This window comes from Botryllus schlosseri, chromosome 4, assembly GCF_051294905.1.
Source record: "Botryllus schlosseri isolate E-star chromosome 4, Bs_hap1, whole genome shotgun sequence".
Taxonomy (NCBI): domain Eukaryota; kingdom Metazoa; phylum Chordata; class Ascidiacea; order Stolidobranchia; family Styelidae; genus Botryllus; species Botryllus schlosseri.
The window spans coordinates 10616891-10636222 of record NC_137239.1 but is presented as its reverse complement, the minus strand read 5'-3'; positions in this window follow the sequence as shown (position 1 = coordinate 10636222).

The window sequence follows — 19332 nt, the reverse complement described above, 5'->3', positions numbered from 1 at the left end:
ATTCGGTCGCATGTACGCACGTCGTAAACAAGTTAGTCGCATATACGCGAATCCCAAAGCTAAAACAATTGACACGAGTTAGCCGCAGGCGTACGATTATCTGGTTTATAATGATACAAACACATTAGCCGCGTGTACGCGATCCCCAAGGTTATAAAGATAGTAACAAATTAGTCGCATGTATGCCATGCTTCGGAATACTACCTTCTCCCGTTTACTAAATACATTTACATCATGTATTTTCTAAAATAAAATGACCCTAAGTCAGGGGTGTCAAACTCAAATTGCGTCACGGGCCGGATTCAAGCCTTCAAATCGCTCGCGGGCCGGACCAGTAAACTTATTCGAAAATGTTACCTCGTGCTCTTGCTTTTCACTTGAATACCTTAAAAGCATATATAGATAATACACGGATCGTAGGGATTTTAAAGTAGCAAGTCGCAACACCTTTATTCGCGAAAAATGGAATTGGCAAAAATACGATGATTGTCCGGTTTAATATAATTAAGAACTGCTAAAACAGTGGCGTTAACGACTATCTAGGCCGGCATATTCTATGCTCCCTTTGATTTAGGCGTAATCTGGCGTTTGGCTTGTTTAGTCTGGCTTCTCTCGTGTCTAGGGATCTATTGGATAGAAAGTGACACAGCAGTGCAACGATAAAATATTTCAATTATATATTTGTGCTAAAACTAATATATTTTCAATGTAAACTGCATATCACGATTCTGCAATATCAATTCTGTGAATCACTGCCTTTTCGTCCATATTTGTGTAAAACTCTGAACTTGTATTCCCTTTTTGCCTTCTTTATATGGGGTGTCAATTTCACCGACTTGTTACTAGTGGTACATATGGAGTGAAACCTCACCGCCGTTGTCGGGGGGTTATGATGGGGCCTGTGAACATGGAAGTGTTTCCTGCAATAAATTTCAGAATTGTTACAAATGTGCTGGAAAATTTAGGAATTTTTCAATCTACCCAGAATTGCTTCGCGGGCCGGATGAAATCGTCTGGCGGGCCGTATGTTTGACACCTTTGCCCTAAGTAAACTACTGAACACTTTTATACTGAGTTTTGTAAAGTAGTTAGAAAATCCCTTTTTCCAAGGCATTAAAAATCTTTTAGACCACGGATTTGGTACAAACTTTTATACTTTGGATTTTGTAAAGTAGATAGAAAACTACACTTTTCCAATGTACTTAAGACTTTTACACTATGGATTCTGTACAGTATATACTAATTTTACTACACAGCCAATTTAGTCGCATATGAATCAATATCCGAGCAGACATGGGGTATTCGCGATTAGTAATAGTAATCGACTACGAAGATTACAGCATGTTAGAGTAATCATAATCGCAATCGATTACATTCGGAAAAATCCAAAGTCATCGTAATCGTAACCGACTACTTCCCATATCTGATTGATTTCTCTGTGAAAGAACGATTACTTTTTATTTGTCCAAAGACTATGACATGAACTGAACATTTGTAAACAAGGAAGAGATATTGTACCGGGTTAGTGCTAGCACATACATCTTATTTTCAAACGCCACAGCTCATTTTTACGTCAGAAGTATTAGATTTGCTCCTTATTACGTAAGTAGTATCCTCACATAGTAAATTGATATTCGATTGACATTGTAGTGTGATTGTAAGAACAATCACCGTACTGTATATCAGGTTATCAATACACTCTATATTCCACTATCCACTATCCACTATATCACCACCACTCATCCTAGTTTCAAATAGTAACTTATGTATAGATGTATATTTATGCTTAGTTTAACGCTGTTTTACCGTTGCTGTTTGGCGAGCAGTAGACCTACGCAGGGGCGGCAGGCTGCTAGGGGGCGGAAAATGTACGATGATATTTTCAGTCGGCACTATACAAGTACCGAAAAAGGTGAGTAATTCGGGAGTCGAGGGAAAGTGATGACCTTTCTATTTCAATTAAACACAACAATATTCTTCAGTGGCGGCTCGTGACAATATCGGGTGGTGGGGCAAGGGCCGCAAGCGACTTGTTATCAATATGACGTCACAGTAGCGTTTTTCAACGTTCATGATGGCCACATGAATTTCCCGTAAACAATGATTTTTAACGTAGGTGCCGCGAGAGGTTTGCCGGTGGCGTGACTTGAAGCGCGGTAACAAATGTTTTATTCATTGTTTTTTATTCAAATGATTATTTTACAAAATGTACGCGAACTAAGAATCGTTCCCATGCCACGAATCAATCATCAGGTTATCCTTAGTAGCATGCGTTATGATTTCGTGGTAGAGATTACGCAAGCGCCGAGTAAGACTATACCAAAAATACACAGACCAACTACCTACAAAGAGCATTCGCATGACACCTTGTGGTGTTTTAATCGTTCCATGCTCAGCAATTCTGTAAAGTGCTGCAGCGCCTCCGACCCGATTTGTATATGGATTCTCGTCCCGAAATCGAGTTAAATCGATTTGCCCTCGTCCGAAAGTGTTTGGTACACGATCCTGATGCGTTACGACCAGGGGATAGGCAATCAAAGCGGTGGCACCCATAAACGTAAAACATTATAAAAAGCCAGCTGTTATCCATGGAAGATTAATTACGAGTCTGCCTGCCATCATTCAAGCAGGAATCAAAGCATTGTGTTAAATTGAAATGCGAGCACATATCGCATTAAACAATTTCATGAATAAATTATTTCATCTTGATGAATTTTTCACTTTTTTTCCATAGCCATAACAAAATATATCGGTAAATTAACTGTCAGTGTGCCTCGAGTAATAAGGATGAAAACCACTCACTTTTCCTTAGCCATAGACATGGTTGAGTTACCTGGGCTCACTTGATTGAAATTATTCGGAAAGAACATGATGTGTACAGTCGTCCGCCCACACACGAGTGCGCTTTCCTCCGGCGTACGATTGGATCAATGGGCAATTTCTAGGCTGATACGGACCTAGTCGCTTTACCTCTAATTTTTGCTCTAAAGGCAGCTGGCTAAACGGCGTACGGAGCAAAGATTCAACACGATTCATGTTCGCACTTGACCTGACTACTTATCTGCAGAAATGGAAATGACTATAAATCGAGAGATTGCGTATGCCTAACTGGAAAGGTCAACGAGTTCGGACACATACGCAATTGTTATCTCATAGATTGGACAAGGAAATGTCATATTGAATCCAAAACATCATTCTGAAGAACTACGGATAGCAGCCTCGGAAATTCGGTCCCGGTACAGCTTGGGAGATTCTGGCCTTGAGGCTGGAGACTGTCACACGACACATACGGCTTACGGTCTATAGTGTATATATGTCTGCTGCAAAATCGCCTTCGGAAAATATATTACCGAATAAATACGTGGATGAAAGCCGAAAACTTGGTACACTGTTACATGAAATCATCGAGAAGTATAGCCTCATGACCGTTTTCGGTATGGTACACTGTCAAAATTAATACGAACAGATCAACGCCGAATTTTGCGTAATATTTACTGAGGAATCGGCTGATCAAGCGATCAGCTGTTAGCCGCCATCGAAAACGAAACAGCTATCGCGCTTGACAGGGGTTGTAATTGTGAGCAAATGGCCCGAAGGCCACCATTCCACGGTGAAATTGACATTGGAGAATATAAAATAAAACTAAATATTTGAATGCAAACCGAGGATGTTAGTAAACTGTTTCATGATATCATCATCTCATCACCTATCTCAGTATGGAACACAGATACACCGGCTTTTGCGTGAAATCCGCAATGCGTTAGGTAGGCCAAGTGTCAGATCAGCGCACATCTCTGCCATACTCGAACTTAATAACGAAATTGCTGCCCTAATCATTGAGTGTCAACCTTGAGACTTGGCACAGCGTTCGATACTAAAATCAAGACATACCATGTAAAAGTTCATGACGGATCTAGCTAAGGAGCATCGTTAAAATCAATGGAGACCAATACCGGCTTTGCGTGAAATATGTTTGCGATACATGACCGATCAGCACACACTCGACTTTGGAAACGGAATTACTACCCTAAACTTTGAGTAGAAACCCTGAAACTTAGGACAGTGTTAAATACCACCATCACGACATGACATACCAAGTTTCAAGAATTATCATGGTGTGAAACACCATCAAAATCGACCTGTACCAGCAACGGTCGACTCAACGCATATCACGGTATCCGAGTTCAGATATAGATACGATTTTTACATCACACCTTAGGGGCGAGCAAGCATATTTGCCCCGGTTGCTCGGCCATTTTATGAATAGGAGAGAGTAAAGCAACGTTTCTTAATTGTGCGCAGCTTTGAGAGAATAGATAGTGAAAGCTTGTTATGAGCGCTACCGGGGCAAGCCCCGGCTAGGCATTCACAAAGCGAAAACACAGAAGAGAATTCGATTTTCGCGGAGACTTCGCTATGTATGGGCATTTGCAAGCGAAAGCACAAGAAGAACGCGGGTTTCGCTGTGATCTCGATATATATTGAGCGCTGTGCGTCTATAAATGGTTAAATTGTTATTGAACAGAATTTTAGGTGGGGCAATGCCCCAGTTGCCCTATAGGACGAGCCGCCACTGATATTCTTAGTAAATATAATTGAAAAGATGGGAACTATTTCAAAATTTGGGCGGCATTTTGAACCAAAGCCTATGCTCTTGCGCCGCTATAGGCCTATGTAGTACATACGTACGTACACCAGAAAAAGAGTTCAAATTTTGCCCTCGTCAAATGAAGCATAACGGTTTCCAAAACGAAGCATTAAAAATCAACAGCCGCAGATATATATCATAACCCAGCCGTTCTTTGCCGCTTTTTGTAACGGCATCTTGTAGTATCTGTAGTAAGTTCAAAGCTGAATTTTATATTCACTTTATCCTATTCTCATATAACTCTACTTGCAACGAGCGCCAATTGTTATTTCATAATTCTTTACTCAACATTTGGACCGACCGCCACAGCCATCCGCCTATATAGCATGTTAGCGTAGGCTATGTTGTAGTTAGAATCGGAAACAAAATCGCAATTCCCGCCTCTCTTCAAACGTTGGTCTTGGGCCACAGGGCGGCCAATTTTCAAGTTGAAGACTGACTTTCGTCAATCATATTGGTAATTTCATTACATTACTATTCATTAGTACTCTTCTTTCAGCCCCCGATGGCCGGATTCACCTATCGAGCTGGGGCACGTAATCCTTAATTATAACATCTCTAGTATTTCGTTAAAATTACTTTATTGTATGTCGTTAATTCGTGATATCCGGTCTGTTATATAATCATAAGTCACAAACTAAAAGAAAAAATTTATCTTGAGACGCAGACTTAAATTGTAATGTCTTTATTCCGCTATGGGTGCCCGGAAGGCTTTTGCATAGCTGACTGGGATCGGAAGGACATGACTATTAGTCACGCCCATGTCGCCCATCCAACGCGGCTATTGACAATGGACACATAGCCTACGTTTTGGCAAGGCCGTTTTTAGTAGCACACTTCGTGGAGTCACATGTTGGCCGAAACTGCATGTGTCTTTTAGTGTGTCGTGTCGCGGTAATGGCCGGCATCGAAATACTCATTCTATAAATTACGCAAGCATTTTTCTTAAGAGGCATGCATTTCAAAACCAAGCTATTTGGAGACATTTGAATCGCAAAGCTCGGAGAAAATTTTCCAGTTTATTAATTATCGCGAAAATAATGGTTTCCGAAATACTTTTGATCTCCCTTCAAGCTTGCTTCCCACCATATTGGGGAGTTTGGGGAGAGTCAGTTATGGAGATGGCAAGAATGCAAAGCGTTGGGTGGGATAAATATTCCCATATAAAGTTGGTCAATGCGTACATTTTGACGTAGCAAGCAACTGAAGCATCACTTAAAAATAAAATTGCCATCTCATGAGGCCTTTTCATCACACTCCTTATGTTTTCTTCCGATATATCTATTAGGATTAGTCTCAAGAAACAAAATAAATGTAATCGTGTGTAATTGTGATTACTTTTTCAATGCAATCGTAATCGTAATCGCGGGATTCGGAAGTAATCGTAATCGCAAACTCCATGTCTATATATGTGAAGCCCACGTACGTCTTTAGGCCAGTGTTGGGATCAAGTCACTACCTTGGAGTCACGAGTCATTTCGAGTCATTGCAGATTTTGACTCGAGTCAAGTCAAGTCACTCGATTTTCAAAGGTGACTCGAGTCAAGTCACTAGTCGAGTCAAGTTGAATTTCCGAAGTACGATACATGATTCAAGGTCATTGCATTTTGCTAATTGTTTTAAATAAAGATGGAGTTCCCATTTATTCTGAATCGAGGAACGAATAAAGAGTTGATTATGCAGAACGCAAGAAGGCGCTCTATCGCTTATGCATACGTAGAACGGTCAAACTACGCAATTATAGCGGTATAGCCTCAGTCTATAGATAACAGGGGTGGGAAAACTGCGACTCGCAAGCCGCATGCTGCTCTTTGAATCTTTGATTGCGGCTCTTCAATGAGTGTGCAATGTGCACTGTGAAAAATCTGGTAGATTTACTCGGAAATCTCTGTAAATTTTACAATGAATTATAATCGGTCGCAGCCAATAACTGTGCGTAGCTTGTAATTATACATTTTGATATGTAATATTACCTTAGTTTAGCTGTCAAGTCAAGTTACCAGAATTTCTTAGCAAAATGACTGACAGTTACTCGTAACTGCAGTTTACCAGGCTATTGGGAAGATTGATTAGTTTCGTAATCGCTGCAGCCAATATATACATGGAACTGAATGTTACTGATATATCATTATCGTGGTGATTTGACCTGATTCAACCTGGTTCGCGAAACTGGGGTGTGTCGTACGGAAATTGTTGGCCCAAGTACCAATTTCAGTATGGTACATAGTAGGGTACAAGAAACAACTGACAATCGTAGCTAATGTGGTTACACCATAGCCATTATATTATAAGGCTATGGCTATACGGCCGTTCTCGCTGGTTACATTCGTTGTTACGGATAGGGCTGATAAGTTAGAAAATCAGTTTAGGATGTTTAATATTGTTCGGAAACTAGAAATATCAGTACCGCATGCTTAGTTGACCATTTGTTAATGGCGGTCAAGGCCAGGGCTTGGAGCAGCCGTAAATTTAAACTGCTCCAGCGCCGGCGCTTTCTTCTATCATACATTAGCTCCGGCTCCAGCTCCGGCTCTGAAATTATCGAATGGGCCTGTCCATTAGGGGCTGGCCAACCTGTGGACCAAATGTGGCCCGCGAGAGGGTTTTGCGTGGCCCGCGAGGTAATTTCCTACTATATTATCGAAAATGAATTAATCAGATTGTGAACTTGCAATGTCAACCAAAAATTACAAGTCTGGCTGCGACACTTGGGATGTTGATGACTAAAATCAGTTCCGACGCATTGGCAGATCCAGGGTCCAGTCACATTTTCAGTAAATCGTCGTACATTACAATAAACTAAAATAGTAGTGAAATTTTTCCGAAAACGTCGTTGTATAGGCTATACAAAATACTGTCTTGGCAATCTTAACCTCACGAGACAAATACCATCCTGCAGGGAAAAATTTTATTCCAGTGAAGAAATACCAATTTTAAATCGTGTGCGTCTCTCAGATTGGAAGCCTGTTTGCTATATCAAAAAAATATAGAATCTCTCAGACAGGAGTTCACGAAATAACATGTTACGGAATCATACTAATGAGCCCTACAGTTTCCAAGACACCTCACTCAGCTCTACTGGTAAATCTGGTAACGTGAGCAGCGAGGACAAGAAATTGATAGTAATATATATGCAATTTCCGATCATATTGACCGATTTTATCATGAATTATCGAAAAAATTCGCACTTCGCGCTGGCTCACTTCACAGTACAACTACTTTCGTGAGAAAAGCGAACAAGGTGATCGGGATAGGTTTATCACCATATGGGAGCCTATAAGACCCAAGTCTACTATTTTTCTGGGGGGGGGGCTGACGAAGTGCTGTTTCGATCCTGCCAACGGGTATATACGTCCGAAGATGTTTAATTATTATTGAGGGGCCCTACCTTTTCAAACACACATCCCTCGGCTCTACCTGTAAAACTGATTACGTGAGCAGAGAGAGGATAAAAATTGATGGCAATATATATGCAATTCCCGATCATATTGACCGATTCAATCATGAATTACAGAAAATTTCCACGCTTCGCGCGTCTAGGCGATTAAACCTGACTCACTAAATCGCCCCGAAAGCAGCATAATTGGTAGTCCTATAGCTCACGACCGAAGCGCCCGCATAATTTGATAGGTCCGGTCTTTATCGAGAGCTAGTTTCGCACTGATTCCAAAAATGCAAATTGGAATCTCACCAGGGCCATAAAACTACTCCGAAATAGCCTCCAAATGTCGACTGTTCTGAACAATGGGAGCGCAGCAACACAATGATCATAGCAATGACCAATGGCGTCATGCCATTGATCGGAACAATGCCGATTTTCATATTTTGATGATATTTGGGTCCGTTTAATTGCCCTGGTATTCGTGCGACCCCGACCGTGCTCTGAAATTCTAAATTTGGCCCTGACACCGAAAAAGTTTGGGAACCACTGATCTATATGGATATCAAATAGCTGTTAGCGACGAAAATGGTGCTATCACTGCTATGTCGGGATGGATATATACATCCTGGCAGTGGCCGCTTACATTGCTGTTAATTTTCGACAGTTTGGCTGTTACATTCCTCATAGTGTATGGATGACGGTCAGTAGATGCATCAATTAGAAACAGAAAGTAATCAAGAGGATGGTTACGTTTACGAAGAAGAAGTATGATTGCCTGGTCCTGGAAAAGTTGTCTGCAGAATATCATTTCACCAACATGATTTATCCTACTTCCCGGCCTGCAGTAAATCGGTTCCACCATGACTGTTGGCATGCGCAACTTCATTGGCGAAAACAATTTGAAGACTTGAAAATTAAGCTTACTTGTAAAAGACAGTGAAGCAAACGATCACATATGACATTAACAAAACAGGAGACCCGATGAAAGAGCGCACTCACAAGAACAGAAAGAGAAAGAAAGAGCTGCGGAATAGAGACTAACACCGTAAAAAGGAACTGTGACATCGGGCCCCAGCAAACACATTACGGCAAGCGGATATCCGTTGGATAGGTTGTCATTTGGCCCAGATTCATCCTAGTGCCATCCGGTCGCACCGAGAATGTCGAATCTTGGTGTCATCCAGTGCACGTCCACTGATCATCCCATCAAGTCATTTCCTGGCCACTGTAGGCACAAGTCTGGTTGAGACTGATATCCATAGACTATCCACTGATCAACCATCTGAACACTAGCTAGCTCCTGGACCTGCATATTCCCTTATACCACAGGTTAGGGGACGCAGAAATACACTTACACAAGATTGATTTTCAGGCAATAAGCATATATTATCAAATTTTCAACAAGTAAAATTAACAACTGCTGCAAATCACGTCAAAATCAATCACTCACTCAAGTTGAAGAGATACCATAAAGCAGCAGGTGGACTCAATGACATCAAAAGCAGTCGATTAATCAGGCAAAAATTAAGATGACTATTACAGAATACGACACATGGGCAAGTGTTGAAAAATTAGGATAGGTCGAAGGAATTACCTGGAATTCTGCCAATGAGAATAAAAACAAGACACGCACCGCATTACACATGCACATTGCACATACACAAATGTATCAGAAATACAGAGGTTGGCAAGTTTTGAAAATCATTATGCAAGAAGACATAGCGATACATTAAAAATTGCAGGGAAGTAAAAGAAGCACAGCATCGAGTCAGGGAAACAACTGTCAAATCAAGTTAAAAATTTCGTTCACAATATAAGAATACCATAGAAATGGGACGGTAACAAAAATTCAAAAAGTGGCAGGTACAAGTTCTTCAATGACAGTAAAAATCATGCACACTAGGGAAAGACCGGACGTTGACATTAAAGATGGCAACTATTCAAGGTGAAGAGGTAATACGAATAGAGATACAAGAAAAATAGGATGTTTTACTCTGGTCAATCGGTCGTTCCAACATCCTCTATGTGCAGATCTGTCACACATTGTTCAAGATGCAGTATAACAAACAAAGCACTGCTACTTAGGTTTTGCCTACTTTCACTACATGTTTTTGTGACTACCTCTACTTACCTTTTTCAGACATAACCAGTTAGATAGCCCCTATAATGTAGCGATAGTGAATGCAATTTAGAAATCGCACTATAATTGAGTGCAATTATATATTTGTCACAGTGGTATATCCTGCAATTTTGAAAGCGGCCCCTACCAACTGCAGTTACCAGCAAGTGTGAGACTCGATCTACTTTTGGAAACTACTCAAGTAGTCAGATTCAGAACCACCTTTACTTGAGCAGTAAGGATGACTCACTTTCGGAACTAATGCAGTATATGCCCGCTTTACTCGTGTGTATACTTGACGTCATTCATCATGATTCCCCATGATCATTTAATTCAATTACCTTCTTTTATCACTTAAACCCCTTTTTCTTTTTTTTTTTCTTTTTCTCTCATTTTTCCACACGAGCTTAAAATGTGCTGACTCAGCATTTTTTCTAGTTACGAGGTTTCGGTTTTTTCCGTTTACTCCCATTATAGGGTTTTTTGTCCGTTTACCCGTCTTATAATACTTAGTTACACTCTGCCAATATGTATTTACAATTTTTGTATGACTGTTGGTGGTATAGGGCCTTCACACAATACCACATCTTTTACGTTCGATTGCAGCAGTAATAGCCCTTCATTTCTTATCTCTGCTGCTTTCATGCAAATTACCACATTACGTTTTTTGCTTTTCTTCGTTATCGTTTTGCTCAAATGAATGAATCTCCTTTTCATTCGTTCAATGCCTTTAGACATTATCTGTCTCGCATTGTTTTCAGTCGTCATGTGGTACAATACCTCGTTACCTTCATATTTACGATATTGAGGAGGCTTCCCTTGTGTATGCCCGTGGGCAGCCGCCAATCCATTTTCTGAGACAATTGCCCTGTCGCACCTTTTCATGACGTCTTTTAATTCTTCAATTTTCATTTCCACCCCGGTCTTCATTTTAATGATTTCACAAATATCTTCCCAGGGATGGTACCCATCCACCGATTTGTCACAAGGCTCATGTCGACAATGGGCCATCAATTTGTGCTGTATTTTCTCCGGTCGAGGCATTTTCTGCTGGTCTTGAACGCTTTTTTTCTTGGGAATCGTCGCCCAAACATGTGGATCTTCTTCTCCCGCTGCCATTTCCATCCAATATGATCGAGACAATCCATCTGACGTGAATACTTGCATCGTGCTTAAATGAATTACCTCGTTTATTTGGAATCCTGCGAGATGATTGAGCCACCTCTGAATAAGGGGTTTTGGGCTTGGGTTTTTTGCCTTGTCCGTCATTCTTTTGAGAAGTCCAAATACCCCAGTATTGTCAGTAATTATTGTAAAGGGTAAGGCTCTCAACATTGACTGCCATTTTTCGACCGAATCCTTTAAGGCTTTCAATTCCTTCGTGCACGGATCATAGGCTTTTGCCGCTGGAGTTACCCATTTCTGGCTGTAATAAGCAATTGGGTAGACCTTTTCGAAAGGCGGTTTACATCCTTTTTCCGTCTGGAAAATGATTGACCCAAACCCAACATCTGAGGCGTCTGTTTCCACAAAAATGGGAAGATTTGGATCTAGATGGTACAAGACCTTAGTATCATCAAGGGCTGCTTGTGCCATTTTGAAATCCTGCAGTAATTCATCGGTCCATAACACAGGCGTCATTCGTCCTTGTGTCGCAGGGACCTTGCCTGTTAGCGCATCGAATTTAGCCAGCTTCAAACTTAACTCAGGTATATGCTCCGAGATATAGCGAAGCGCGCCAATCCACCCCCTTAACTCGTACACATTATGGGGTGGTGAGAGTTCGCGTAAAGCCCTTATTCTTTCGGGCTGAACCTCAATTTCCTTCCCCGTCAAGGTTGCCCCCAAAAGGTTCACCCTTCGTTTTCCAATGAAACACTTATTGATGCTTACCGTCAGTTTCATCTTGGCGAGTTGTTCAAATACCATGCGTAGTAGTATTAGGTGATCTTCTACCGTTTTTGTGCTAAGAAAAATGTCGTCTATGTAGGCCTCCATAGGCGTCGCATTCTCCTCATCCGGCCGACCATTTCGCTTCATGTATTTGCGATAATTTTCCGTGATAGGTTTCACCACGCATTCCTGCATATTCGCGCTCCAAAGAGCCACAGCAGTTTTAAGCCCCATCGGCATTTTACGCCATCTTACATGCATCCCTTTGATGGCTATACCCACATATTGTTTAGATCTCTCCGTTACATCCATGTGGAAATAGGCCTTCTTCAAATCAAGGAGAGAAAGCACTTCTCTGCCTTGGGCGAGCTGCTTTACGTCCGGTACAAGAGGTGGAGGTACTTCTATCGATTTTATGGCCGCATTAAGGGGTTGGAGATTCTGTACTACTCTCCATGCTTGCTTCCATCCGTCCTCCTGTTTTTGTCTCTCATTCATTTTCTGGGGGACCACAAAGATAGCCAACTTCCATTCGGCAAAACCTCTTTCGATAACGCCCAAGTCCAGGAAGTTGTCTACTGCTTCTTTCAATGCTTTCGCCTGGCCCTCCCCCTTCAAATTATAAGGCCCAGACACAAATGGTTTCGTCGAAGGATCTTTAAGCTCGATGTCGCATTTGTACTTCATGGTTTGCGGGCCGCCAAGGTGGCTCCGCAGGTCCTCGAGCTCGGACGCAAATGGTGCGTAGATGGCTTTCCAGACATCATCAGAGATAATGGTATTTTCTGGAGACGTCAGATCAGGAGGTTTGTATGGGAGTTTGGCCAATGCTACCGATTGTGCGCAAAGATTTTCGAGCTCCGTCTTGACTCGTGGGTGAGTGTCTTTCTGTAAAACATACGTAGTGACTGGCCCAGCCATAGGCTGGTTTGAGATTCGTGATGACCGGATTGTTGGTGTTGGTGGAGAGAGAGCGAGGTCCTTCGATGTAGGCCTCTGGTCTCGACGCGTGCCCGCGCCTACCGCCACGCCGACGGACTCATTTTCCGCCGGGGACCCTTTTTCTGGGGAGACGTGCATCCTAAAATCCCCAGACTCCTTGTCGGACATCTCCGGATGTGTATCCGGTTGACCGGCAATTGCTGCTTCATTTGAACCTTCTGGGAAAGTACTCATTACTGTGGCTGTCGTCATGCAGCTATGGGCCGAATCATTAAGGTTATTCGGACAAGTGCATCCACGCAAGCATTTAGGACCAGTTTTCTCGTGCAGGTCCAACTTTACGCCAGCGGGGATTCCACGCTCGACGTCTTCATTTACGGTGTCAGCAGGCATTCCTGTCTCAACACCTATAGATTCCCATGGGTTATGTGTGACGCTAGTTGCTAACTTCAACTCGTCACTCGCACCGGTGGTCATTTCCATCTCGGTACTCGCGCCAGCGGCAATTTTCCGCTCCACGCTACTTTGATTTGCAGCATCCATCAACCCATCGTCGGTTACAGTGTAGCTAATACTGCTTCCGACTTTGGTTCCTTTACTCTGATCACAAAGATTCTCTTCAAGTAGTGATACTAAAGACAACTCCACATTTGCGTTAGACGGGGTTTTGAATTCAGCAGTGATGCCTGGTAATTGTTGGACTTCCTCAATCCATTTCAGCCCTATGATATTAAGTGGGACTCCTGATCCGGTCACAAATGGAACGGACAGCCCATCAAAATCAATCACTACAAAGGAGTCCACTTGGGACGAGCCGCCTATTCCAGTCAATTCCATATCTATTGGTTGACGTTCCTCCCAGCTTTGTGGGTATTTAGTTATAATTACGTTTTTCATTATTAAATTGGGGATGCTCCCCGTGTCAGCTAGGAATTTCGTACCAGTTGCTGTATCAACCAAATACAACAACTGGCTACCAAACAATTCCGTAAAATCGGGCTGTAGAGGGTCATCCGGCATATCAAGAAATGTAAATAAAGGTAAAGAAGAGTTATGTAAAGTTTTTATGTGTTGAAATATCAATTTGTCTGGGAGCTGATTCACCGGATCAATCAGCACCCCATGGCGTTTTTTGAAAGTCGTACACCTTGATTTAGCTCATCGTCTGTCCAATATGAAGCATCATAACGACGCGGGCGTTCATGATATTGAGGTTTCGCCCAGGCCACTTGAATATTTCCCCCAGAGGAGCGTGCAGGTGGTCCATGAGGACCCCATTGATCCCTGTCATGCCAGTGGGTTCTATCTCGACTTTTTGGCCTGGTATCGTAATAAGCTTCGCACAGAGCGGTTCTTTGCACAAAAGAAGGAGAGCCATGTAAAGCAAGATACCGGTCCAGACCTTCAATTGTCTGAATCCCATTTCTCTCAAGAAAAGGTTTCCAATTACGTTCTGCCGATGCCTTTACATGAGGCGGTACTGGTCTTGCTCGCCCCCGAATTATCCATCCTAATTCCTCATCTTTAGCAAGGACCTTATCGTTTAACCAAAGTATGAATTTAGCCACGCAATTACGGGATTGATGTCCAGGTGCCTTACAGTAGTAACAGACGGATAGCGATTGTCCCTGAGTGGGATTTAGATACAAGCCTAGAGGAGCGAAAATATTCGGATTTCCAAGAAAATTGTATCGCTCACCTTGGCTGTCAGCAATGTTGCGGGCTTCCTGGCTGCTGGACGGCGTAATCTGTGAGTTGTCTGCACCCATCCCGGAGTCTTGTGTGTTTGCCATTCGCGGACTTCGGTTCGAGGTTGCTGGTCCTTGACTAGCCCGTGAAGATCTTGTTATTCTCGTTGGCTGTTCGTTAGGTCCCGTTGATGCCGTACGCCCATTCTGTTGTTGTACTGGCCTGGCCCTTGAGTATTGTCCTCGTCTACCAGGTCCATTACCGTTCATGATGTGAGTAGGGGGTCGATTAATGCGAGCATTACGCTGTGGATTACGACGTCGTATCGGAACCTGTCCTGTATTGTCAGGTTGGCGTGGTGGGGTCACTCTAGGTGGTCCAGGAGGTGTTGACCCCCCAAAGTTATTCAGCGGTTGCAGGGGCGAGGGTGGTTGTATCACCGGCGGTGGGGTTACACCAGGTGGAGGAGGAGTGTTGAGTTGACCGTCCTCGCTTCCATGAGTGGGATAACTGTGCACTATTTGTCCCGCAGGTTGAACATTATAAATGTGTACAGGTGGCAAGGACGGTTTCGTATCACGTACTTCTTTTGTTTCCTGATACCTGGGGCGCGTCTCTTGTTCGTCCAGAAACTCGGAGTTCCAAACAAGTTGTAGTTCCTCCGCAACGTCCCGCCAAGTTTTATCCTCTTCCCAGCCTCGCAACATCAGTCTAAGTGCTTCTGGAAGGCGTTGTCGTAAATTTCGGAAAAGACGCAATCCATCCGGATTATCCTCAATAAGACCATCCATGTCTATTTCAAGTTGCTTCAAAGCGCTATTCAGCAGAGGTAGCGGCTCTTCCTCCCAGCGATAATTTCTGCGGAAATCCCCAATGATCTTTTCATCATTTACCAAACCCTGGGGATTGGATAAGGAAAGGGATCGCATCACCGATTCCCATTCTACTTCCCCCGAATTGGTATTAAAAAAATTTCCCAGTTGGGTAGCCTGCTTGTGTCGACCAGCAGCCCTCAATTTCTTCTGCAATGCATTTGCCAAAATAACATCCACATCCGTATTTCCAGGACCATGGCGTATTCGTCGCATCGAATTCTCTATCCATTTTAGCAGTGGCATGTCTCCAGGGTCCATCATAAGCTGAAGCATTTCTTTTTCTGATTGGATTTTAGCAGACACATTGAGCAATGGGGCCGAAACACCAGGATATTGGTGCGGCTGTTGTTGCCCTGACTTTCTGCTACGATCGTTAGGAGTAGAGGTAAAACGAGGCATCTTTGGATAAGTCGGGTTGTTAGATCGGTCCTCATCCGTATCTTCATCCGACGAATCTTCGGAACTTCGGAGGGACTTCCCAACCTCCTTTATTTCTCGAGCCAATATTCGCATACGAATATCGTAATCGTCGTCTTCGGTGTCTTCCGTATCTTCTCTAATATCACCCTGTTCTTGGAAGGTCACCCGTCGGGATTCGCCATCCGCACTTCCCGCTCGTCTTCGAGAATCCTTCTCCTCATTACGACGTTCCTGCCATCCTCGATACCCCATATATTTATCTAAGGGATTCTTTTTTTGCTTTGACGCAACAGGGGGCTCGCTTCCCCCACGTCTAATGAAGCTTGGCATTTCTACGGGGTCTTGCTTCTTCTGTTTGGCGCGTGCACCACTTCCCACGTGGAAACATGGTGTCGTCCCTATGCGAGCGTCTGACGGCGAGGTCGCCTCAGAACCAGGTAACGTAGGATAGACGGCCGTAACAGTATGGCAATCTAAGCCCTTGCGAACCGTCATCGTTGGCCCTTGTTTTACGTAACCCGACATCTGCTCAGCGAGGGGAACGTAAGCCGGAGGGTCATATTCCGGTGCATTTGGAAGTACCGTCGAAACGGGAGATTGGGTCTTATCTCGCGTAACTTGTGCATGCGACTTTCCGAGCTCAAATTCTGAAGTAAGAATGTCATTCAGCACCTCGGTGGAGACTTTCCCGCTAACTTTTGTTGTGGCATCACAAACAGCTTTGAGGTCCGCTTGAGCTTTTCGAACCTCTTTCTTTGCCTTTTCTAGCCCTTTCATGGTTTCCGGTAGAGCTGTCTTTACTTCTTTCAATAGCTCTGTTTGCTCCGCCACATCCTTAGCAAGTTGTCTCTCTTGTCGCCGTACATCTTCATGGCGTTTTTGTGTCGCTTTAAGCAAGGTGATCCCTTGTTTAAGTTCGTCTGTCGCTTCTGACGACTTTTTTCTTTTGAATGCCTTCATCATTCTTCGCATAGTACTTTCTATTGACTAGACGAAGTACTGTTGACAAATAATAGATCAGGCGTGAATGTGTTGAAAAAGACTGTAGGTCCTTGCGGCGTATTCGTGGGTTGAATGTATGCAGTGGGTTCGCTGCTATTGGACCCCAAAAATACGTTCAACAGATTAGAAAACGCTCCAGGCGATACGTGCAGATAGATTGCTGCCAATATTATCAGGAGAGATACAGACGATGAAAGCAAGGATACTACAAGTACAAGTTTTACGATGGTCGTCTTTGAAAGCATCGATCGGTCAACGTCTGAACACCGGAAGTATTCCCCGTACTGGCCACCAATTTAGGTCGGATTCTGTCGTTTTTGCTAAAGTTAATACTTCCCTGTGCGTCAATATGTTATTGCAACACTTACATTCCCACAGTCATTTATAGTTGCATTTTACAAAGATCACGCCATCTGCTCCCATATTACTACAAACCGATGCTTCATTAGACGGGGAAGCAGAACTACAAACCGATGTATTACTCAATCCTGATTTGGCTTAGCAATAACATCTGAAAATTTCGCAATTATGTGTTTCGCAATCGTATTTGTTGCATAAGTATCGTTAATACCGCGAATTTGCCTCGTACATTCTTAAATTCCGCACACTTTTAGGCTTCCATAGGCAAATATAGCATGATTTTTTAAATTATGTTATTTCAACGGAATTAAATTTAGGTTAATGGTTAATTTCACACGGACTCTAAACCGTGAAAACGGACCGAACAGAACAAATCACATAATAACCCTTACTTCTACCTTTACAATAATCCAGTAATTATTTTACAATATCTACCTCAGTTTTTCATGCAATGTTACTGCGTTAATATACATCTTTCGGTTATTCCGCCGAATAACTTCTCTAAGATAAGTTTTAGCTGCAACTCTCCCGCATTTCGCATAACATAAATACATACATCCTACCATTGTTGTTACGCTAACCGCAAAAATCAAGACATAATTGTTAAGTGATTCTTCTAAATCTTTTCTATTGTTAATATCAACAATAATTTTACCTGCTGCATATTCTTGTTCCATTTCTTGTAGTTTGTGCAGTCGTCCATAAAAGTCAAATGTAACTCGGTCCAGTCTGTCATATTTGGCCGTAGGTAAGGTATGCGCTATACTGAGTGTAGTTTTTCCTTCTTCTTCGATAGAGGGTGTTATTGAAGAAAGTGCACTGTTGGAAGTACTCTTCCAACTTCTGATTACATCATTTTTACTTACTGATGTGGGTTGGCTCTGATAGTCCCCTGATGAAAGCATTGTTGTTGATTTAGTTCTTACCTGTAGATCTTGTTCTTTGTTTAAAGTATCTGGTTCTGTATTAGAGCGGGAATGGCTGGTGACGAAATATTGGTGCGTTTCGACTGTCGTTGCTACTTGGGTTGTATCAAACAGCATTTTGAAATGCGCTCTTTGAGGTTTTGTGTCCATGAGTTGATTTGTCAGGTAACTCGATTGAATATAAGACTCAGGTGTCTGCGTAATCTGGGGTGTTTTCTTTATTGGCACGGATAAGGAGCCTATCATTTCACCATTTTTTGTGGGTATTTGATAGGTCATGGTATTCCATTGTAACTTTGCGTTTACACTTCTCTCCATTGGTACACGAGTTGTTAACCCTCTTTCAGAAAAGGTGACTCCTGTCGTAGCAATACCAATGCTTTTCTGAGTGTCCATCTCTGTTGATATAGCCGTAGACGGCTCCACGGTTGTGAGAATAGTTGTGGGCCTCGTCCTGCGTCTTTCTTGTTCACTCACAGTTTTTACTGTAGTTAAGAATGTAATAATAGATGCAGTCGGTCTTGGGCTAGTGGTATCTTCGCGTGAGGAATACTCAGTCATCGACATGGCTGGAAGTGGTGTCGATGAAGCCGTCCCAGAAGTAATAATGGTTGATGTAAACCCTCTAGTATATGGCGTGATTGTAGTAGTTGTTAATGTAGCCGCAGTACTTTTCGAAGTGTATGCAGACGGGCGTGGCGTAGAAGTTGCGGTAACCATTGCTGACTTAATTGTGTATTGACTCCCTGTAATTGCGGTTGGAGTACCACTCGTGGATAACGCATTTGTAGTTTCAATGATATTTGTGGATGTCGTAGTGTCGCTAACGGATATGGGCTTCCTTCTTAGTGAACTATCATATTCACCATCTACGTCATAATAGTCATAGTAGTAATTTCCAGGTTCTTGTAAACTGGTATAGTTGTCATTTTCGTCATAGCTAAATCCCTCATAACCTTCTATATTATCATAGTTATAACGATTAATATCGTACTGATCCGTTCTTTTTATACTTGCCCCAGCAGTTATCATGGTTTCCACCATTTTCACTGTTGGTTCTGGATCCATTTCGAAGG